A 25342-nucleotide genomic window follows, 5' to 3' on the forward strand; every position below is an offset into this window, starting at 1 on the left:
AACACCATGAGAAATAAAAGGAAGGCTGCCATCTGCTACCATTAGGTTGTCCCATTAATGCGGTCAGGCAGGGTCAGGCATTTCACACTGACTACTCACACCTCCACTTGACTCTTGTTTTAAGTATAAAAGGTGTGGTTTTGCACAATCAAAAGAGTGAACTGTGTATCCAGAAAGAAGCCGATGTTAACTTAGCTTGAACATATGCACGACCACTGGACGAACAAGCAGTTCTTTCAGCGTGTTGCTTGGAAGACAGGAATACACTCACTGGGCGAATTTGGTCTATCTCGCTTGCCGACGTGCATTCCACACTGTCAAACATGAAGCGACAAACCAGATGGCTGACTGACATTCTGTATTGAGAATTTGTCTTGTGCGTATTATGTTCGCTGGGCTCCTTTTGTGGGAATCATGTGTCATGCATTCCTGCTGGTCAAGATGTATAAATATGAAGATTTTTTAACAAGAAGAGACAGGCCCGAACATAGCCATTGCTCTTGTTCGCTCTCCGCTCGAGTGCATTCTGTATGAATAAAACATTGATTGTCATACTGGCTCTGTACCGGTATCTCATTATTGATGTTTGTCTCCATGAGTGGGCATTATGAATGAGTCGTTTCCCACAAAATGGCGCTCCAGGTGGGACCTCATCTCAAATAGGATCCGGTTGTACAGTGTGCCATGGTTGAGGAACAAGCAGTGGATGGCAGAGGACAGGGAGTGCACTGCATGAGGTGGACTGAGGTTTCCTGCAGCCACGGCTTTCGCCCGTCAGCCAATTTACTCAACACGCCAATCCTCTGCGACAAGGTCTCCGTTTGTTGGACAGAGGGAAACCTGCACAGACAACTGAATTGGGTGAGACCATCTGGGTGCGGTATATGTATGATGTGATGTTAAGCATTGTAATGTACTATGGATTAATATTTAATGAGTGTGTAGCACTGTATTATCTGTGGGAGAATTGTGTTAAATGAACCATAGGGAGATACACCTTGTGATCACAACTTGAGACCATTGGAAGTTCATGCACTAAAGTGATTTATTGAGGGCTGAGATGCTGTAAGGCTCGTTCCAGTGTTCTGGAGTAGCATGTTACAACTCCCCCAGAAGGTATGCCGTGGTGGGAATTGATGATAAAAAAAAGCTTGGGGGTTGTGTTGTTCTTGCGAGAATGGCATAAATACACCACCACCAACTCCGAGTTACAGTTTCCCTGTACATGGATCCTTTGAGTTGAACAAAATCGGATATTTGAGAGAAGTACTGGCCTCCAAGGGAGACAAGGACTTCAGGCCATTGCAGTGGGAAACCTATACGATATGGGAAGATTACGCTAGATAAAAATCTATGATAGAAGCACAGATTAAAAAACATAAACTGCAATCTGAAAAAGACAAGGCTCTGCATATGAGCATAAACGGGCGAAAAAGGATTGGGACGGATTGAGAAGAGGTAGGCCACAAAGACGTAATGAGAATGAAGGGAATTTATGTGGCAAGACCTAGAGCTCTCTCGCCCCGAAGAGGAGTCATGTCTGCTATTGGAGTGTCTGTTGGTCAAAAGACCCCCTGTGCCACCTTATCACGGGAATAATGATGCAGATTCCTCTCCACATCCCCATACTAGTCGTATTGCGATTAAGGACACAAAGGCCGCAGAGAAAGTAGTAACGGCATGGATAAATGAGAGAGTAGAGGGGATAACGACGGTGGATACTTATGTGTCCCAGAGCAAGACACACTTGTGCTTGCAATAGTATTAGACATCAGTAAAAGGATATGGAGGAGCTTAATGACAAAGAGGTGATACACCTTCTTCCTGATATATATTTGGATATAGACTGTGAGAAACCTGAAGGTGTCTCACACACTAGTCACCGGGGATCTGACATCCCGGTGGCCAGGACACGCCCATTGCTACTGGATCCAGTTCCTAGGGATGGACCAGTGCGGGAGGATCACCTGGATGGGGTTTCTTCAGGGAGTGGAAGTGGGACAACGAAGGGTGAAATGCGGTATCCCCTTCCTTATGACACATTTTCCCTATCCTGTCCAGTAGTATATTTTAAACCTCTACCCCCCACCCCTTTTCCAACACAAACACTTTCTCACAACGTGAACAACAACAGACTAATAACTGAGCCGTTTACCTGACATGTCCCAACACAAGGGTCAGGCAGAGTCAGGCAATTCTCGACAACCACACACACCTGACTACCCTTTCCCTTCCCCATAGGGATAAAAGGCAGAGCACAACACTCCGAGCAAGGCCGAACGCACAAGGAAGCAGCCATTCCAGGACAGCAGTTCAAACAGAAGAAAAGCAGCAAGATCTGAAAGGACGTCAAGGAGGGAGTTGCCCTTGCCCTTTTCAACTCAGACCTGCAAAACCTCAGAAGAAAGAAACATATCTTTCTAAACTCTTAGAGCGTCTTGTCTACACTCAAATTTCTGATTTTGTCGCTGATTCTTCTCTGCTCCCTCGATTTCAATCCGGGTTTTCACCCCTTTCACTCTACTGAAACTTCTTTGATCTCTGTTCTAAACTCTTTTCTTTCGGCTCGCTACTCTAAGCACTCTTCTTTTCTTATTCTCTTAGATCTCTCTGCTGCTTTCGACGGAGTGGATCACGCTTTACTCTTGACATCACTTTCATAATTTGGTATTCAAGGTTCTGTCCTATACTGGTTCAAGTCCTACTTGTCCAACCAAACTTTTTTGGTCTCTTGGGCAGGCAAGTCCTCTTCACCCTTTTTACTTGATCACTGGGTGCTTCAAGGGTCAGTCCTAGGCCCCTTCCTCTTTTAATTATACACCTTCCATCTTACTGCTATTATCTCTTCTTTCGGTCTATCACACCATTTCTACGCAGACGACACTCAACTATTTCTTTCTTTTTCTTCCTTTTTCACTGATATCCATCACACTCTTTCAGCTTGTCTTGTGGCTCTTAAATCTTGCATGTCTTCTCATTTTCTCCTTCTTAACGCTGGGAAAACTGAGGTTCTGTTCCTTCCTGCTCACACCATTCCCCCCTCATCCCCACCTCCATTTCTATCTTTTCCACCTTCTAAGCTTTCAATTTCAACTACAGCTCGCAACCTTGGTCTTCACTTTGACTCAAATCTTTCTTTCTACCACCATATCTCTCTTACTTCGTGTTCCTGCCATTTCCACCTTTACAACATCCGTAAAACGCGCTAATTCCTCACTTTTCAAGCATCCAAATTTCTAATCCCCTCTCGGATTTTCTCCCGACTATTCTACTGTTCTTCCACTCTGTTTGGTCTTCCCAGATCTCAACTGGCCTCTCTAAACTCAGTCTATAATTCTTCAATTTGTCTATTGTGTCTTCTTCCCTACCGCAATTCTATTTCCTTGTCTCTTACAACACTTCACTGGCTACCTTTTCACTCTCAAATCAAGTTTAAATTTCTTTGTCTTGTTTTTAAATCTCTTTAAGGTCTTGCTCCCAACTATCCTACTGAACTCATATCTTTCTATAATCCATCTCGCTCTCTGCGGTCTTCTGCCCATTTTAGACTTTTGGTTCCTCTTCTTCCCTGCGCTCAGTCTCGTTTCCAATCTTTCAAACCTCTTGCTCCTCTCCACTGGAATGCTCTTCTACTCTCTCTCCGCTCTATCACTGTCTATTCTGTCTTCCGTGGTTCTCTCAAAACACACTTAATTCTACATCCTTGCGTGATTGTAATCTGGTTTCAATTGTCTATTCAATTTTATTGTACTGTGTTCTAAATCTTTTGTACAGCGCTGTGGCTTAAGGCACTCTATAAAAGACCTATAAAATACAAATACATAAGACCGGGAATCGCAGCTGGCAATTGGTGTACGGGTGTCAGTGGTACATGGAACCCTCCCGCACTGATAGCCAGGGTGGGGAGACGCAGTTACCATTGTGGTACAGTCTTTGACTCCAGCGGCAAAGGAACCGCCAACGAGTTCAGCACCGCCGGTGAGTCGGAAGAACCTGATAGTTGATCAGACTGTATTAGGCCCAAGGTTGCAGTAGCAACATTAAGAAGATAATTAGACAAGAGGTCTTTTGTGAACAGAGTCAGAGTGGTCCAGTGCCACGTAGATGCTCAGTCGAAGGTCTCTGGCTGCTACCCCTCTTCTGAGCAAAGAGACTGTCTTGAACATTGTGAGTGAAGAAACTACAAGTACCAAGAGGCCATAGGGGAGGCCGGTATAAGGTGTTAAGGTGGTCATGCAAGGGTCAAGTCAAATCCCTTGTACAATCAAAAGTCCTTGACACATTGCAGAAGTTGTGATATTGTGAAGCAGACGTTTGTGCCCGGCTGAGGGGAATGCTGTGTGAACTGTGATTGTGTGAAACCTGTGCTTGTCGTAGGCTAACAGAGTGACCCAGCGAGACGAGATCACCCTTCGGAAGTCTCTGTCTGAATTGGCAAGTGCTCTGGTTGGTCTGAGCCCGACTGAGGGAGGCTGACGACTGACAGAAGGATCGGAGCTAAGCTGAAGGGGTTCCAAGGGTGAAGAGTAATGACATGACGTAAAGGTTAACAGAAGGAACTTTGTTTTGGAATATCAGGCCCACTGAAGCAAGAGACTTTGCATGAAAGAGACCTGGGCACAGAAGGCCCTGATATTGAGGAAAGGAACTGTAAGCTTGTGCCAGAGAAACCCAGGAGTGTGCTGTGATTGAGAGTCCCACCTTGTCCCGTCCTAAAAACTTGGGGAAGGGAGACCCCGGCCATAACATCCTGACTTATCATTTTGTGAACACTTCTTTCTTTTCTTGTGAACATTATCCCACACTCTTTTGTAGCATAGTGCTAAGGATTGGCAATAGATTTTCTTACTATCAATCAGTAAGACAGACACAAGTGACCACAGTTCGAGGGTGTTTATAAAACTTCAATGGGGTTGGAAAAACGCCTATCTAATCCTAAGTCTAAAGATGGGAGCAAACTACGGCCATCAAATAATAAGAATGCAGTCCTAGTTGAGTCTGTCAAAATAAAAGGCCTATACTAATAAACCTATTGCCAATCCTTACTTCAAAATACAAATAGTGTGTGAAACAATGTTATGCAAAAAGTAAAGTGTTCAAGAAATTATATGTCAGGATATTCAACCTATTTGCCTCCCTAACCCATGTTTTCAGCACGGGACAAGGTGGCGCACTCAAGCTTAGCACAGTCTCTGGCTTCTCTTGCACGAGGGTGCCGTTCAGATCTCAATATCAGGGCTTTCTATGTCAAAGTCTCTATGCCATTCAAAGTCTCTTACTTCAGAGGACCTGACGCGACAAACAAACATTCAAAAGTTCCTTTCTCCTCAGGATTCTCATGTTTGGGTGATTCTCAACTCACCCCGGGACCCCCTCTGCCGGGCTCAGACCCACTTTAACACAAAGCTTTCACTTGATCTCCCTCTGTCGGGCTCAGAGCAAATCCATGTAATTTTCCAAAATTGTATCTACTTCATCGAAAATGAAGACTTTCAACTGTGTGCGGGATTTGACTTGACCCATTGCAGGACTGCTTTGATTCACATTTATTTATTCTCTTTCAATTGATGTCCCTCCACCGGCCTCGGACCAACCTTATCTACTTTTATCACTTCTTAGCTGGCTACCTTACAGAGACCTTTGATTGAGCACCCATGTGGTGCCAGACTACTCTGTCAAAGGTATTGTAGTTTGCTTTAAAGTTCAATCACTCATCAGCAGTTTAACTTTGCGTCTCTTATCACACGCGTTTTAACAATGTTCATTCCAGCACTTGCCATACAATGTTGGCTTCAACACAGACCGGTCTTGTATCGGTCTCCCCAATTTACCAGCTGTGTTGCTTTCACTGAAGCAGTTTTATTCTTGGAGCCAAGGACAGTACCACAGTGGCTGGACATACTCCCCGCCTTGATTACTGACGCAGGAGGGCCCCGGGTACCTCCGACACACAATGCAGAATACTTCAGCCTGGTTTCCTGGTCTTACACTTTCTCTCGAGGTCTCATGAAAGAAATGGTTCCTTGTCGAAAAGGTCAAGGGAACTTTCCTCCTTGCGACCCCCTTCTGATTCGCCGTCTTTCTCTTCTTCTTAAAATGCCATCTTGGTACTGTTGTTTCCTCGTGTGCTTTGCCTCACTCAGAGTGTGCTCTTGTACTCTGCCTTTTATTTGTGTAGGGAAGTCTAATGGAAGTCAGGTGTGTGTGATGATCAGTAATTGCCTGACCTTGCCTGACCATTGTATTATGACACGTCAGGTAGACGGCTCGGGTGTTAGTCTGTTGTCCCTTAGAGCTGGCTGTCAGTGAGAAAGTGTTTGTTTTGGAAAAGGGGGAGGGGATAGAGTTCCAAAATATCCTACTGGGTAGGTAGGGGTAAAGGTGTTATAAGGAAGGGGATACCGCGTCTCACTGTCCTGTCTCCCACTCCCTGAAGACCCCTCACCCAGGTGATCCTCCCACCCTGCTCCTCCCCCAGGAACTGGATTCCAAAGTGATGGCCATGTCCTGGCCACCTGGATGATAGCTCCCCAAGGACTAGTGGGTGACATCCCTTCTGGTTTCTCACAAATGGTCTGTGGCCCCATCTAAAGAACAATATTCAGACCTATGAGTACACCTGGCTGACCCAAAATACCGCTCAGATATTGACCATTGCAAGGTATTATGCAAAGTGCCATGCCAAAGATAAAAAGGGAAAAGGAAAAAAAGATGAGGGACCTGAAAACAAGGGCATTAATACAAGAAGCTTTTCCCAAAAGAGGCAGCAGTAATGCACGTATGCAAAGGTGAAGAGGAAAGTATAGAGGTAGTAGAGGAGGTAGTGCACCGCCTGTAAACTGAAGGGGTTTAGTGGACACTTGATGCCACTACTTTAAGGTGGAAGAGTACTGGAAAAGAGAGTATCCGCTGCACCCGCAGAGGACTGGGATGCTCATATGGGCGGGGAATGACTAGAGGGACATTTGAAAGGACTAATTACAGGAATGGCGTGCAAACCAGTAACGGAGCACCAGAAGATAACAATGAGCAGCAGCACAACTATTTCGACCCTAGACAAAGCCAGCAGTATTCGCCCAGGGAGTATTCTGAGGTTGATTTTGGTGCAGGGGACTATGTGGAATAGGGCTACCCAGGAGAGGGAAAGGGATGTGTGTGTATCCCTGTATATACAAAGGGAATGTTTGTTGAAGTGGTGGTACACAGCAAGCAGACTAAATTCCTGTTCGACACTGATGCCTCCAACACAACAATATCCCACAGAATTATGTCTTCCATCCCCCCTCTCAGGGAATATTAATACATCAGTGGGATTCGCAAATGAACCTATTTGAAGTCCAATATCTTAATCAATGTTAGTCACCATTGGTCCTATCTCCTGTCTGGCCGCGGTGGTGGTTATGGACAAATGTGCTTTGAACTTGTTGGGCATGGATTTACTTAGGTGCTTGCATGCTAACATTTATTGCTCGCCTGATGGAGTATATTTGATGTGTTGTGCAGAGTCCTACTCTAAGTGCTTTGTTGTTGCCACTAACGAATAACCTCAAGCATTGGAAGTTGACCTCGTCTTCTGGGCCACTGACTCTAATAATGTAGGCTACATGGTGGTGGAGCCCTTAAAAATCAAAGTAAAACCGGGGGGAGTTGTTACCCAGGATGCCCCAATATATCAGATAACATAGGAAGGGTTGGAAGGGATCAAGCCAGTAATACAGTGTTAGGCAGAATTATATGCAGTGTAACTAAGGAGGGTCTCCTGACTGTAGCTTTCCATATCAGACACGATTACTATTGCTTTTTAGTGATGTTAGGCTTGTGGTTAGTTGATCCAAGGTAATAGTAGCACTCTAAGTGTAATTACTATACTTGATCCTCACAGCTGTACACCAGTGTTAGGCAGAATTATATGCAGTACCCTTTAGGACCACCACACACAATTAAGACTAAAAGTGACAGTATAAAGTCACCTTTGGTACAAGCCTGTACTACACTTTACTGTAAAGTGTAGTACAGGCTACAATTTAAAAAGGGAGCGAAAGACAAAGTTAGAGCCAAATTGAGCATCACCAACAGGTAAGTAAGCAGGGCAATCTAGAAAGAGGAACTACAGTGATGGAATCAAATCAAAAAGGCTTAGGGCCAAAGACAACAGGACAAAAATCTTTTGCTTAAGATCACACAGTTCAGGGTAGTTCGCGGTTAAGTCTTTGCCAAGAGTTCCGGTGGAATTTGGTCCGCAGAAAAGTTAGTTTAAAGAGTAGAGAAGGAGAAGCCCTCAGATTGGCGAAAGGTTTCACCCACCTTCACCGTGGCTGGACGAAACGAACAACCGGATTTGCACAGTACCTTTAAATGGAGAAGAAGCTGTAGTTGAGGCGGACGTTCCTGGCAGGTCCTGCAGGCCCACGGTTCCTGAAGCGACTGTCAGACTGACATGAAGTAGGAAGACTGGAGGGTCCTGCACTTCCCAGGGAAGATACCAGCAGCAGAGCAAAGCAACGAATAAAAGGTGCACTCCTTAAAACCCATGCAGGGTCCGACCTTCCTGGCTATCCGGTTCACTGTAGCTCTGTACAGCAAATTCGACCAGAGGAGGGAGTCCTGGCTTGCAGTTTGGGCGGACTGGTTGGTCCCACCAGCTCAGGGGAAGACGATTCCTGGTAGATCTTCTCTGTTGTTGGAGTCTGAAGATTCGGACCTGCAGCAAGGCTTCAACGGGCGGTTCAGTCATTGTAGGGGTCCTCTTCTGTCAGCTCCTCATCGGTTCTTTCATTCCAGTGGCGACTCGGCCTTTCCAATCCCGGAGACCTACCTTTTATGCAGTTTCCCCCATTCATACAGCCTGGCTGTCAATCACACAGCAGGGTGGCTGTCCTGCGGGACAGTCACCTAGCCAATCAAACAGGAGTGCGACTTGGGTTATCAAGAGAACCCATGGCAGGGGTCTTAAAACCCCTCCCTCACTTCCTGCCTACCCAGACTTTCAGGCACCTAAGGAGGGCTTCTGTGGAGAAGCCCGCGAAAAGACGGTGAACAAAGGAACCAAACCTGGTTTGGTGCACGCAGTAAAACACGAGAAAGACATTTTCAAAAAGAAATGACGAATGATCCCAGACGGACCCATATAAAAACGTATATGGTCAAGCGGGTTTAAGTTCGAGGCTACCAAGATAGCCTTAAACCATGGGTGCACAACATACAGCCCGCGGGCCAGTTGCGGCCCGCCATGCTGTTTTTCCGGCCCGCGAGGCACGAAGACTTAACTAATGGAGGGCGGCCCGCAAGCAGCATCGGCCACCCTCCATTAGGAAAGTCTTTGTTGTCTTCCGGGCCGGACAAAACACTGGCCCTCATTGGCTCAGCACACACGCACCACCTCGCTTCTATGAGCCACGTAGTGCCTGTGTGCTGCACCAATGGAGGGTCAGCACTATGGCTGGCGTGGCCAGTAAGGCTTCATGCCGGAAGGCATTTCAGCCTTGCTTGCCACGCCAGCCGTAGTACGATTCCACTTACCTCGCCAGAGTTCCAGCTTACCTGTCTTCCAGCACGTCTCCGGTAAGTGGTCTGTGTCTGTGTGTTTGGTTTTGTGTGTCGGGTCTGTTCTGCTGTATGTTTGTGTTGTGCATGTTGAGACGGGGGGTGGGGGGGTGTCGGATGTGTGTGAATGTTTGTTTTTGAGTGTTTGTGTTGTCAATGTTGAGATTGGGGGTGGGGGGCGTGTTGGATGTGTATGAATGTTTGTTTTTGAGTGTTTGAGTTGTGAATGTTGAGATGGGGGGGTGGGGGGCGTGTCGGATGTGTATGAATGTTTGTTTTTGAGTGTTTGTGTTGTGTATGTTGAGATGGGGGGGTGTCGGATGTGTGTGAATGTTTGTTTTTGAGTGTTTGTGTTGTGTATGTTGAGATGGGGGGGTGGGGGGTGTGGGATGTGTATGAATGTTTGTTTTTGAGTGTTTGTGTTGTGAATGTTGAGATGGGTGTTGGGGGGGTGTCGGATGTGTATGAATGTCTGTTTTTGAGTGTTTGTGTTGTGTATGTTGAGATGGGGGTGAGGGGGCGTGTCGGATGTGTATGAATGTTTGTTTTTGAGTGTTTGTGTTGTGTATGTTGAGGTGGGGGGTTGGGGGGCGTGTCGGATGTGCATGAATGTTTGTTTTTGAGTGTTTGTGTTGTGTATGTTGTGATGCATGTATGGGTGCATGCTTCAGAGTTTGAGTGCTGAGTTGGGGGGTTTGGGTCTGTATGGGTGCATGCTTGAGAGTGTGTGTGCTGAGTTGGGGGGTGGGGGGCTCGGGTCTGTATGGGTGCATGTTTGAGAGTGTGTGTGCTGAGTTGGGGGGTGGGGATTTGGGTCTGTATGGGTGCATGTTTGAGAGTGCCGATTTGGGGAGTGAGGGGTTTGGGTCTGTATGGGTGCATGCTTGAGAGTGTGTGTGCTGAGTTGGGGGGTGGGGGGTTCGGGTCTGTATGGGTGCAATGTGTATGCTTGAGAGTGTGTGCTGAGTTGGGGGGTGGGGGTTCGGGTCTGTATGGGTGCATGTTTGAGAGTGTGTGTGCTGAGTTGGGGGGTGGGGGGTTCGGGTCTGTATGGGTGCATGTTTGAGAGTGTGCTGATTTGGGGAGTGGGGGGTTCAGGTCTGTATGGGTGCATGTTTGAGAGTGTGTGTGCTGAGTTGGGGGTGGGGGGTTCGGGTCTGTATGGGTGCATGGTGTATGCTTGAGAGTGTGTGTGCTGAGTTGGGGTGGGGGGTTCGGGTGTGCATGAATGTTTGTTTTTGTATGTTTGTGTTGTGTATGTTGAGATGCATGTATGGGTGCATGCTTCAGAGTTTGTGTGCTGAGTTGGGAGGTTTGGGTCTGTATGGGTGCATGTTTGAGAGTGTGTGTGCTGAGTTGGGGGGTGGGGGGTTCGGGTCTGTATGGGTGCATGCTTGAGAGTGTGTGTGCTGAGCTGGGGTGTGGGGGGTTTGGGTCTGTATGGGTGCATGCTTGAGAATGTGTGTGCTGCGTTGGGGGGCGGGGGGTTCGGGTCTGTATGTTTGCATGCTTGAGAGTGTGTGTGCTGAGTTGGGGGTGGGGGGTTCGGGTCTGTATGGGTGCATGCTTGAGAATGTGTGTGGTGAGTTGGGGGGTGGGGGGTTCGGGTCTGTATGGGTGCATGCTTAAGAGTGTGTGTGCCGAGTTGAGGGGTGGGGGGGTTCGGGTCTGTATGGGTGCATGCTTGAGAATGGGTGTGGTGAGTTGGGGGCGGGGGGTGTTGGATGTGTATGAATGTTTGTTTTTGAGTGTTTGTGTTGTGTATGTTGAGATGGGGGTGGGGGGCGTGTCGGATGTGAATGAATGTTTGTTTTTGAGTGTTTGTGTTGTGTATGTTGAGATGGGGGGCTGGGGGGGCGTGTCGGATGTGCATGAATGTTTGTTTTTGAGTGTTTGTGTTGTGTATGTTGAGATGCATGTATGGGTGCATGCTTCAGAGTTTGAGTGCTGAGTTGGGGGGTTTGGGTCTGTATGGGTGCATTCTTGAGAGTGTGTGTGCTGAGTTGGGGGTGGGGGGTTCGGGTCTGTATGGGTGCATGGTGTATGCTTGAGAGTGTGTGCTGAGTTGGGGGGTAGGCGGTTCGGGTCTGTATGGGTGCATGTTTGAGAGTGTGTGTGCTGAGTTGGGGGGTGGGGGTTCGGGTCTGTATGGGTGCATGTTTGAGAGTGTTCTGATTTGGGGGTGGGGGGTTCGGGTCTGTATGGGTGCATGTTTGAGAGTGTGTGTGCTGAGTTGGGGGGTGGGGGTTCCGGTCTGTATGGGTGCATGTTTGAGAGTGCTGATTTGGGGGGTGGGGGGTTTTGGTCTGTATGGGTGCATGCTTGAGAGTGTGTGTGCTGAGTTGGGGGTGGGGGGTTCGGGTCTGTATGGGTGCAAGGTGTATGCTTGAGAGTGTGTGCTGAGTTGGGGGGGTGGGGGTTTCAGGTCTGTATGGGTGCATGTTTGAGAGTGTGTGTGCTGAGTTGGGGGTTGGGGGGTTCGGGTCTGTATGGGTGCATGTTTGAGAGTGTTCTGATTTCGGGGTGGGGGGATCGGGTCTGTATGGGTGCATGTTTGAGAGTGTGTGTGCTGAGTTGGGGGGTGGGGGGTTCGGATCTGTATGGGTGCATGGTGTTTGCTTGAGAGTGTGTGTGCTGAGTTGGGGGGTGCGGGGTTCAGTTGTGCATGAATGTTTGTTTTTGTATGTTTGTGTTGTGTATGTTGAGATGCATGTATGGGTGCATGCTTCAGAGTTTGTGTGCTGAGTTGGGGGGTTTGGGTCTGTATGGGTACATGTTTGAGAGTGTGTGTGCTGAATTGGGGGGTGGGGGGTTCGGGTCTGTATGGGTGCATGTTTGAGAGTGTGCTGATTTGCGGGGTGGGGGGTTCGGGTCTGTATGGGTGCATACTTGAGAGTGTGTGTGCTGAGTTGGGGGGTGGGGGGTTCGGGTCTGTATGGGTGCATGCTTGAGAATGTGTGTGCTGCATTGGGGGGCGGGGGTTCGGGTCTGTATGGGTGCATGCTTGAGAGTGTGTGTGCTGAGTTGGGGGTGGGGGGTTTGGGTCTGTATGGGTGCATGCTTGAGAGTGTGTGTGCTGAGTTAGGGGGTGGGGGGTTCGGGTCTGTATGGGTGCATGCTTGAGAGTGTGTGTGCTGAGTTAGGGGGTGGGGGGGTTCGGGTCTGTATGGGTGCATGCTTGAGAATGTGTGTGGTGAGTTGGGGGGGCGGGGGGTTTGGGTCTGTATGGGTGCATGCTTGAGAGTGTGTGCTGAGTTGGGGGTTAGGGGTTCGGGTCTGTATGGGTGCATGCTTGAGAGTGTGCTGAGTTGGGGGGTGGGGGGTTTGGGTCTGTATGGGTGCATGTTTGAGAGTGTGTATGCTGAGTTGGAGGGTGGGGGGTTCGGGTCTGTATGGGTGCAAGCTTGAGAATGTGTGTGCTGCGTTGGGGCGGGGGTTCGGGTCTGTATGGGTGCATGCTTGAGAGTGTGTGTGCTGAGTTGGGGGGTGGGGGATTCGGGTCTGTATGGGTGCATGCTTGAGAGTGTGCTAAATTGGGGGTGGGGGGTTCGGGTCTGTATGGGTGCATGTTTGAGAGTGTGCTGATTTGGGGGGTGGGGGTTCGGGTCTGTATGGGTGCATGCTTGAGAGTGTGTGTGCTGAGTTGGGGGGTGGGGGGTTCGGGTCTGTATGGGTGCATGCTTGAGAATGTGTGTGCTGTGTTGGGGCGGGAGGTTCGGGTCTGTATGGGTGCATGCTTGAGAATGTGTGTGGTGAGTTTGTGGGTGGGGGGTTCGGGTCTGTATGGGTGCATGCTTGAGAGTGTGTGTGCTGAGTTGGGTGGTGGGGGGTTCGGGTCTGTATGGGTGCATGCTTAAGAGTGTGTGTGCTGAGTTGGGGGGTGGGGGGTTCGGGTCTATATGGGTGCATGCTTGAGAATGTGTGTGGTGAGTTGGGGGTGGGGGGGTTCGGATCTGTATAGGTGCATGCTTGAGAATTTGTGTGGTGAGTTGGGGGGTGGGGGGTTTCGGGTCTGTATGGGTGCATGGTGTATCTTTGAGAGTGTGTGGTGAGTTGGGGGGTGGGGGGGTTCGGGTCTGTATGGGTGCATGCTTGAGAGTGTGTTTGGGCATAGTGTTTAGTTGGGGGTGAGGGGGCAATGGGGTATAGTATTTGGTTGGGGGTGGGAGCCATGGGGCATAGTGTTTGGTTGGGGGTGAGGGGGCCATGGGGCATAGTATTTGGTTGGGGGTGAGGGACAGGGGGCATAGTGTTTGGTTGGGGGTGGGAGCCATGGGGCATAGTGTTTGGTTGGGGTGAGGGGGCCATGGGGCATAGGGTTTGGTTGGGGGTGAGGGGGCCATGGGGCATAGTGTTTGGTTGGGGGTGAGGGACAGTGGGCATAGTGTTTGCTTGAGGCGTGGGGGCCATGGGGCATTGTGTTTGGTTGGGGGGGGAGCCATGGGGCATAGTGTTTGGTTTGGGGTGAGGGGGCCATGGGGCATAGTGTTTGCTTTGGGGGTGAGGGACAGTGGGCATAGTGTTTGCTTGAGGCGTGGGGGCCATTGGGCATAGTGTTTGGTTGGGGGTGGGAGCCATGGGCCATAGTGTTTGGTTTGGGGTGAGGGGGCCATGTGGCATAGTGTTTGCTTGGGGGGCGAGGGACGGGGGGCATAGTGTTTGGTTGGGGGTGGGAGCCATGGGGCATAGTGTTTAGTTGGGGGTGAAGGACAGGGGGCATAGTGTTTGCTTGGAGGGTGAGGGACAGGGGACATAATGTTTGGTTGGGGGTGAGGGGGCCATGGGGCATAGTGTTTGGTTGGGGGTGTGGGGGCCATGGGGCATAGTGTTTGGTTGGGGGTGAGGGACAGGGGGCATAGTGTTTGCTTGAGGCGTGGGGGACATGGGGCATAGTGTTTGGTTGGGGGTGGGAGCCATTGGGCATAGTGTTTGGTTGGGGGTGAGGAGGCCATGGGGCATAGTGTTTGGTTGCGGGTGAGGGACAGGGGGCATAGTGTTTGGTTGGGGGTGAGGGGGCCATGGGGCATAGTATTTGGTTGAGGGTGAGGGGGCCATGGGGCATAGTGTTTGGTTGGGGGTGAGGGACAGTGGGCATATTGTTTGCTTGAGGCGTGGGGGCCATGGGGCATAGTGTTTGGTTGGGGGTGGGAGCCATGGGGCATAGTGTTTGGTTTGGGGTGAGGGGGCCATGGGGCATAGTGTTTGCTTGGGGGGTGAGGGACAGGGGGCATAGTGTTTGGTTGGGGGTGGGAGCCATGGGGCATAGTGTTTGGTTGGGGGTGAGGGGGCCATGGGGCATAGTGTTTAGTTGGGGGTGGGAGCCATGGGGCATAGTGTTTGGTTGGGGGTGAGGGGGCCATAGGGCATAGTATTTGGTTGGGGGTGAGGGGGCCATGGGGCATAGTGTTTGCTTGGGGGTGAGGGACAGGGGGCATAGTGTTTGGTTGGGGGTGGGAGCCATGGGGCATAGTGTTTGGTTTGGGGTGAGGGGGCCATGGGGCATAGTGTTTGCTTGGGGGGTGAGGGACAGGGGGCATAGTGTTTGGTTGGGGGTGGGAGCCATGGGGCATAGTGTTTGGTTGGGGGTGAGGGGGCCATGGGGCATAGTGTTTAGTTGGGGGTGGGAGCCATGGGGCATAGTGTTTGGTTGGGGGTGAGGGGGCCATAGGGCATAGTATTTGGTTGGGGGTGAGGGGGCCATGGGGCATAGTGTTTGCTTGGGGGTGAGGGACAGGGGGCATAGTGTTTGGTTGGGGGTGAGGGGGCCATGGGGCATAGTGTTTGGTTGGGGGTGAGGGACAGGGGGCATAGTGTTTGCTTGGGGGTGAGGGACAGGGGGCATAGTGTTTGCTTGGGGGTGGGAGCCATGGGGCATAGTGTTTGGTTTGGGTGAGGGGGCCATGAGCATAGTGTTTAGTTGGGGGTGGGAGCCATGGGGCATAGTGTTTGGTTGGGGGTGAGGGGGCCATGGGGCATAGTGTTTGATTGGGGGTGAGGGGGCCATGGGGCATAGTGTTTGGTTGGGGGTGAGGGACAGGGGGCATAGTGTTTGCTTGAGGCGTGGGGGCCATGGGGCATAGTGTTTGGTTGGGGGTGGGAGCCATTGGGCATAGTGTTTGGTTGGGGGTTAGGGGGCCATGGGGCATAGTGTTTGGTTGGGCGTGAGGGGGCCATGGGGCATAGTGTTTGGTTGGGGGTGAGGGACAGTGGGCATAGTGTTTGCTTGAGGCGTGGGGGCCATGGGGCATAGTGTTTGGTTGGGGGTGGGAGCCATGGGCCTAGTGTTTGGTTGGGGGTGAGGGGGCCATGGGGCATAGTGTTTGGTTGAGGGTGAGGGGGCCAAGGGGCATAGTGTTTGGTTGGGGGTGAGGGACAGGGGGCATAGTGTTTGCTTGAGGCTGGGGGCCATGGGGCATAGTGTTTGGTTGGAGGTGGGAGCCATTGGGCATAGTGTTTGCTTGAGGAGTGGGGGCCATGGGGCATAGTGTTTGGTTGGGGGTGGGAGCCATTGGGCATAGTGTTTGATTGGGGGTGAGGGGGCCATGGGGCATAGTGTTTGGTTGGGGGTGAGGGACAGGGGGCATAGTGTTTGCTTGGGGGGTGAGGGACAGGGGGCATAGTGTTTGGTTGGGGGTGGGAGCCATGGGTCATAGTGTTTGGTTGGGGGCGAGGGGGCAATGGGGCATAGTGTTTGGTTGGGGTGAGGGGGCCATGGGGCATAGTGTTTGGTTGGGGGTGGGAGCCATGGGGCATAGTGTTGCACTCCAAGAGTGAACTCAATAATAAAGCTAAAACAGGCACAGTTAGGAGATGTACATCCTTTGCTTTTTTGAGGAAACCTGACTCAACGAAGGCCATACTCCTCTTGGGCAACCCAAACAGCAAACTATAGCAGTCCAAAATAACGGAATGTCGAATCAAGGGTCAATAAAATATATATAATTTCATTAAACAGACGATATACAATAACTAAATTGAAATAAATGATAACAATGGAAAATGTTTAGTACAAAATGTACTTTTGAAATGCAATAAAAATCGTTACCCCTCAAAAACATATTCTTTTTCCATGTGTTTAATACAAATTGGGTGTTGAAAAAGCCTCCTGACATGTCCCGCCTACCGCCCCGGCCACTTTTACCTTTCGGCCCACTATAGCCCTCATGTAAGGTATTTTCGGCCCTCTGTCAAAATCAGTTGTGCACCCGTGCTAGAACAATACCAATGGTTTTTAAGATAACTGTGGTAGGAAAAATAGGGTAGTTAGCACTGCTACCGGCCAAGTCTTGATGAAAAGGGAGCGAAACAAGGCTCCAAGAGAAACAGACAAAAAGGGATAGGTATTAACCCTTTCCAGTACTCTATGTAAGATAGTTTGCACTGGGTCTGTGGATTTTAAAGAGACTAATAAAGTCAATGGCAACTTTACATGTTCTGGGAGACAGTAGTCAGTCTGAGTTGGGAAGTCTAAAAGACAACCCCGTGTCACTGCACTGAAGGTGCTGTGTAACACACATAAAAAGATGATGCCTATGGAGTAGGTGAGGCTCCACAGTCTATGAACACAAGAATGTTAAAACACAAACAGCAAAACACATGTAAGAGTGGGAAAAAAGGCGCACACTCTTACCAGGTGAAACAAATCCTAGAAATCCAGCAAAGCTGCTGAGGGACTCAGTAGGTAAGGGAAATTAGCCATTCTGGAGAACTCTCCCTAACATACAGGACCTATTGGTGAAGGGCATATTAAAGGAAATAGTGGGTAGCCCCTGAATCAGTCCCATTTTACTCATACAGAAGCATAGTGAAGGAAAACCAGGCTGCCTTGAATAAGTGGAGACTTATAAATGATCTCTGCGCCATTAACAAGATTGTGGTACCTCAGCTCCCTGTGGTTCCCGACATGACTTCCCTTTTCACTATGATTCCAACCTCGGCAGAATCTTTTACAGTCATTGATCTCAAGAACACTTTATTTAGCATTGCAATCCACAAAGACAGTCAGTACCTATTCGATTTTAATTTTGACGGGCGATTGTATACTTTATGCAGTGCCCCACAGGGATACACTGAAAGTTCAAGCATATATTGCCAAGCTTTAAAGACACAAGTTGACATGGTCACTCCAACCACTCATAGAGTACTTTTACAATATGTTGATGATCATTTGATAGCAGTTAACACCCAAAAGGAATGTACAGATTGCACAGTGCGACTGTTGCAGTTCTGAGCACCCATTGGGCATAAAGTATCCCCCAGCAAGTTACAGTTTTTTAAGACACAGGTCACTTATTTAGGACATCTATTGTCAAAAAGGGCGAGACGCTTGCACCCACAATGCTTAGAAGCCATTATGAGGATGTCTGTTCCAACAACACAGCAAGAAGTCAGAGGGGTCCTAGGGATGACCTCATGCTGTAGGTAGTGTATCCCTAATATTTCCCTCCTGGCTAAACCATTGCTAGAACTAACCTCAAGCAACGCTCCTGTTCATTTGCCATGGACTGTTGCTCACCAGCAGAGCTTTGACACACTAAAATCAGCACTTGGCAATTCACCTGCCTTGGGAACTCCTAACTATACAAAACTCTTCACCTTGGTTGTGCATGAAAGTCAAGCCTGTGCGTTGTCTGTACTAACACAACTGCAAGGTGGTGATAAAAGGCCATGTGCATACTTTTTCTTCACTTTGGATCTGATGGCAAATGCACTACCCAACTGTTTACGGGGTGTTGCTGCCGCAGCATTATCCATGAAACAAGCAGATGCCATATTGTTAGGACACCCTGTCACCCTTTCAGTCCCTCATACAATAGACATATTGATGAATAAAACCAAGACCCAGCATTTAACGAATGCCAGTCTTACTAGGTATGAATTGACATTATTGGCACCTCATATCACGATTCAGCGATGTAATATCTTAAATCTGCCCACTTTGCGACCCCTCCTTTCTGATGGTTCTATTGAAATGCATGATTGGTAACTAACCACTGATGAATAAATGAAGGGACGGTTGGATCTGGTGGATGTCCCATTCAAATAGCCAGACGGTACTCTGTATGTAGATGGGTCTTGTTTTAAATTACTGAATGGAACCTCTACAGCAGTATATGCCATTACAACCTCAAAACAATTGTTGAAACCGGTAGGATTCCCCAGCACTCATGCCCTTACCCGAGCATGTGAACTCAGTGCAGGACTCATGTAATGTAATGTAATGTATACTTCTATAGCGCTGAAAGCCAGCGGGCAACAGGGCGCTGTAACACAGAAACACACACATTTCTAATTGGACCTCCCTAGGTCCGCTAAAGGCGCTGTCGTTTAGAAAGAAAACTACTTGAAAAGATGGGTTTTCAGAAGTTTTCTGAATTGAAGATGATTTTCTTGAGTTCTCAATGCCACCGGGAGGGAGTTCCACATCTGAGCTGCCTTCACTACACATGATCTGCCCATGGCTGATTTAAGCTTATATTTATGTTTGACTAGTACGTTTTTACCTGCTGAGCGCAACTGTCTCTTCGGTGAATAGAGTACAATGTTTTTCTTCAGGTAGTTTGGAGTTTTACCGAAGAAGCATTTATGCAACAGGGGAAAGGGATTTGAACTTAATCCTGTCTTCGGCTGTAAACAAGTGGAGGGATTTTCTCATTCTGAATGACTTGGCAAGTGTGTAGGTCTTTAGCACTTCCACCTATCAAAAGGGCATTGCTGTAATCTAACTTGGATAATACAACAGCCCTGGCAATGGTGGCCATGTTATTATCACTTAAGAAGGGTCTTATGGCCCTCATGAGCCGCAGATAGTAGGCCGTATTCTTTCGTAAGAAATTAGCCTGTGATTCTGAGCTGACAGAGGAGTTCATTATCATACCCAGCGTCTTAACCTGGTTGGATACTGTCATGATGGCTATCATGGTAAACATATACACAAAAAGCCAGTATTCCTTTGGCGTAGAACATACTTTTGGCCGCCTATGCGCCGAAAGAGGGTTCCTGACTTCATATGGCATGAAATTACAACATGGTTTATTGATGCTTAAATTACTGAATGCCCTGACATTGCCAAATATGTTGGCCATCATTAAATGCAGTGCACACAAAACAGTTGTGCATGATACACAGGTACACATGGTCAATGGACACACTGACCACGCCTGTCCAGTCGCCCTAAGTGGAATCAGACTGCCAGTGCAAATGCCAGACTAGACTATAGGTAATACTGAGAGATCTACCCATTTGCACATTCAACTATAGCCGTGGTGCATGGTGCTTTTGATTAATTAACTAATTAATACGGTACCGCCATGCCTGGACCTACCTTGCTGGGTAGAATCATCCTTCTTGCTTCTTATCCTCACCACAATCATGCCAGCTTGGTTAAGCCTCATCATGTTTCCTTTTTGCCTTATCCCTCACCATTCTCCCTGTTCGGGAAGCCACTACATTGTACACAATAACGGCCTAGGCCTCACCAAACCGGTCTGCTCAAGACACCATCCCATCCCCTGCCCTATGCCATTCTTGCCATCTTCAGCACCATTCCCCTCAACCACCAAGGATAATACAACCACCAAATCTAAGGCCAACTCACAGCTCCCTATCTATGATGTCCCAGCTACACAACCCCTGAAGTTCACTCGGAACCATATTATCACTGAAAACAAGCAATCAACTCCCATCCTAGGAAAAGCTAGGCAGCTCCGCCTAAGAGCACGCACTCAGCCCCAGGTGAATCATCACACTTCTCATATCACCCTGTCTCTAGATTCACACACCAAACTATCCTTAAGGGCTGACCAAAACACTTCCAAAACCAATCCGGAACTCAGTACCAACACCAGACCAGTGACCATGAAAACAGTGGATAAGTCTACACCTAAATCTCCCTCCACCCTCCAATGTCCCCTCATAAACGCATGGTCCCTAAGAGCCCATGCCATCGAAATCCCTGACCTCATCACAGAATCCCATCTCGACATTCTAATTGTAACTGAATCCTGGCTTCACCAAGCATCCGGCCCTCTCCTCACCATAGCCATCCCGCATGACTACACCATACTTAGAACAGATAGGTCTCATACACATGGAGGTGGCATGGCTATCATTGCAAGGACCACACTCCAACTAAGATCATGCCAAATTGAAAGCCTACTAGGATATGAAATACTGCTAGCTAAACTCCCTTTAAATGGTAAAACAACCATTACCCTACTAGACATCTACAGAGCCCCCAACTCAGCCAGAAATTGACATCCCACTACTATTAGCTCCTTACATCAAACCTAACACCAAGTGCATCCTATTGGGAGACCTGAATGTAGGATTCAATGACAACCTCGACCACAAAGCAGAAGCACTTCACTCCTCATTAAAGGATATGAGCTTTACTCAGTTAGTAAACTCCCCCACCGACATCAAAGGACGAATTCTTGACTGGGTCCTCTCGCTCAACACAAATGTCTGCATTGATTCAATAACCCCACTTGAATGGTCAGACCATCATTGTATCATATTCTCCATACATACCTCTGAACCCCCATCATCCACCCCCAAAACCCCCCGTTCCTACGAAAGCAGAAACCTTCGCAAACTCACACCAGAAAGCCTAGAGCCTCTGTTGTCCGAGGCGTTAAGCACACTACCTAAGAATGATAACAGTCCTAACACACTAGCAGATACCTACCGCAACTGTCTTATGGCCACCATCAACGCACTAGTCCCACTCACTACAAAAACGAAATGCTCTGAAAAACGCTTTTGCTTCTGGTTCAGTGAGGAACTTGTCACACTCAGGATAATCAAACATGCTCATGAACACAGCCACAGGAAACACCCCTATACAGAATCCGAAATAGCTTGCCAGGAGCAAACAGAACGTACAAAAAAGCCATTATTACTCATAAAGCCAATGCCTTTAATGCCCGGATCAGCAACGCTCCATCCGACTCAAAAGAACATTTCTCAATTCTCAAAGAATTGGAAAACCCAATACCAACCACTAACTATAGCAACTCCAGCAAGGAGTGGTGTAATACCATCCAAGATGCCCTCGCTGCCAAGAACCACCTCCTCCAAAACAAAATCCTAGCTAAAAAAAACAACTTCTAGAGGACAAATATGACATGAATAATAACCTACCCACCGGCAATGATAACACCAAACCTACTTTCCAGTTCACTCCAGTCTCACAAGAAACAGTGCGTAATACCATATCCAAGCTCAAAGCCTCCAACTGCAAGGGAGACTCCGTCCCGGCCAAAGTTGTGAAATCCTGCGCACATGCCCTGACACCCATCATAACAAAATTCATAAATGCTTCCTTCGATAAAGATGTGGTGCCAGCTAGCATTAAGGAAGCTTGGGTGACACCGCTGTTAAAAAAAAACAGACTTGACCCTACAGTGCCTACCAATTACAGACCCATAACCACGGTACCATTCTTATTGAAAATCCTTGATAAAATAGCGTATAATCAAGTCCAAGCACACCTGGAACAGAACCAACTCTTCGCACTAGACAATCTGGCTTCTGCCCTAATCATAGTACAGAAACAGCCCTCCTGGATCTCAAAATCCGAATGGACACTATCAGAGACGCAGGAAAACTCTGCATCCTACTTCTACTAGACCTATTCGCAGCGTTCGATCTGGTGGACCACAATAAACTCTGTGCCACTTTAGCCAATGTCTTCAATTTTTCCAATAATGCCACTACATGGATCAAATCCTTTCTGGCTGAACGTACCTCCAGAGGGTCCATGGGCAAAGAAGCTGCCGATCCCATACCAGTCCCAATAGGCATACCACAAGGGTCCTGCCTATCACCCACACTCTACAATGCCTACACCAAACTCCTGTTTGCAGCCCTGGATAATATGGGTGTCATCTACACCAACTTCGCAGATGACACCCAGATCCTTATCCCCCTATCGGGAAACTACATTCAAGACACACTCGCTATAAACAAAATCTATTCCATAATCCAAAACTGGATGGCTCTAAACAGTCTCTGCCTCAACGATGACAAGACAGAGATACTCATTGTGGGGGGTCTCAATCTAAAATAAACGCTCTTCATCCCGATTACGCCACCATCAATACAGACGGCACAATCATCCCAGTACTCAAACATGTTAAAACACTCGGAGTCTATCTGGATTCCAACCTCACCTTAACTAAACATATAAGCACGCTCTCATCATCCACATCCTACACCTCTAAACTTATCTCACTCAGCCGCCAATTTCTGACATCTACAAACTGTATTACATTAGCCAGGGCCTTGATCCTCTCACGACTCGACTACTGTAATGTTCTATTTCTAGGCACTGCAACCACTAACCTCAACAAATTGCAGCTGATACAAAATAAAGCCTTGCGGGCTGCTCTCAGCATAAGAAAATCAGATCATATATCCAAAATACGAAGAAAGCACCACTGGTTACCTATCAAAGCCAGAGTGATCTTCAAAACTCTATGCACCACCTTCAAATGCCTCCATGAAAAAGCGCCCATCTACTTAAACCAAGTAATTTCCAGAAAAACTATCACCAGAACGTTAAGATCTAATAACCAGTCACTACTGGTCTTACAGAGATTCAAGAAATGGAGAGCAGGGGACACTAGTTTCCAACATTTAGCCCCTAAACATTGGAACTCTCTTACAATCATCATCAAAAATCAGGAAACTCTTGCAGGCTTTAAAAAACTACTGAAAACCTGGTTATTTAATCAATACCAATAACAAAGCCAGCTGAACATGTATAAATATGTACTCTTGCCATTTCTTTTCTGTATATATTCCTATTATGTGTTACTCTATTGTGTGCCACTGTTCTTATTTCATGTACCTTTGCCAATGTAATTGGGCCATACCGGCTCTCTCTATCTATGCATTACTAAGCTGTCTGTAACCTCGCCGTGATACCCCAGGGTCTGGGCGAGTAATAAATGTAATAAAATAAAAATAAATAAGCAAAGGCAAAACAACTGTTCAGTCCTCCTTATCGCTCATGTATGTCTGCCACGCACAAAAGGAAGGCACTGTGATGTTTGACACCACAGATACGATAAAATATATTCAGTCTGCGGCCAATGTCCAAGGATTAGAAGAATGGAGGCAGACCGTTAAATGTATAGATAATTGTTGGTTAGACACACAAGATGAGGGAAAGTCAAATTGCCAAACAAATATATACCCTTGATGTTGTCCTATGCTCATGGTTGTCTCACGTGAGCACAGAGGGAATATGCAAGTTGCTCACTACAGTGTAGAGTAACACCAAGCTAAGACCAGCCACTGTTGCTTTCTGTAAGAATTGCCTAGTATGTGCTTCCTTTAACATTGGGAAGGGTGAGGGAGCCCCTAAAAGGGCATTTTTGGACACCTGAATTTCCCTTTGAAGCATTGCAAATGGACATCATTGAATTGCCTCCCTGTCAAGCAAGAAATATGTGTTAGTGATAGTATGCATGTTTAACAAATGGGTAGAAACATTTGCCTTAAAGGACAATACTGCGTTAAGTACTGCTAAAATACTCGTAAAGGAGTATTTACCTCCATTTGGACTACGTGACAGTTTGTGGAGCGACAATGGTGTACATTTTGTTAACACCACAATGGAACTGGTGTGTAAAGCATTAGGCATACAGCAACATTTCCATGCGATTTACCATCCGCAAGCAGCAGGATGGGTAGAGAGAATTAGCTCTATTTTGGAGAACAAACTGTCTAAGATATGCGCTAGCAGTGCCCTAGGATGAGTAAACGCACTCCCATTATTCTCCATGAGAACCGTTATGCACTCAGTTGTTGGACTGTCTCCTTACAAAGTAATCATGGGCCGCCCAGGAAATTTATGGAGCATGGCAAATCCAAAGAGATTGAGAGATGTACCTTATCCTTTATTGATTGACTACGCTAAAGAGCTAACTAAAACCCTGTACATTCTTCGCAAACAGGTTGCTGATTGCCTACCAACACCATTGGAGGGATCAGGACACAGCATCCAGCCAGGTGACTGGGTTTTTACAAAGAGCTTCCAGCGAACATTAGGACCACAACTCATGTGGAACGGGCTATTGCAGGTATTGTTCGCTACTCAGACTTCAGTGAAGTGTGACGGCCACAAGCTTTGGATTCACGCCAGTCACATGAAATGAGCACCCTTCAGCTGAAACATTTGACACTCACATTGTTTCCGCTAGCCCCAAAGACATTGCTGGAGCAGTAGAGGGGTCACGGTATGTTAGGCGGAAAACCTGTGCAGTCCCCTCTGGGACCACTGCAAAAGATTTAGGACTACAGGCGTTGGCGGTGAACCCACTTGGTAGCAGTCTGTACCACACAGATTCACTTGGTAGCTGTGGCTGAGCAGTCAGACTTCCCTCAAGAAGAGTTGAGCAGTATGTGGAGTATACAATATAGGGCAATTCTTCACAGCAAGACAAGCAAACACGCAACGAGACTCAGTGTATAGATATTCAGGTATTTATTTATAATGGAACATGTATGAAAAACACTATGGCACTATCACGGCAAACACTTCAATCACAATTACTCTACGAAAAAGAGACGATCAATCCCTCTAACAATATTTCGACAAGTCTAGGTTCTTCCAGCATCACTTATTTGCAGACAGAGGTGTATATCTCAACCTAGATGGCACTCTAATATTAGTTAGGACGGGAGAGAAAAATAGGCAGGTTGCGAAATCAACACAGTTCAATACATCACAGGAAAAATGCAAGGCAAGAAGGCAAGAACCACAATAGATCATAAAGTTCAGAGGCCA

This window comes from Ambystoma mexicanum, chromosome 11 (assembly GCF_040938575.1).
Source record: "Ambystoma mexicanum isolate Mex_15411 chromosome 11, UKY_AmexF1_1, whole genome shotgun sequence".
Classification (NCBI taxonomy): Eukaryota; Metazoa; Chordata; class Amphibia; order Caudata; family Ambystomatidae; genus Ambystoma; species Ambystoma mexicanum.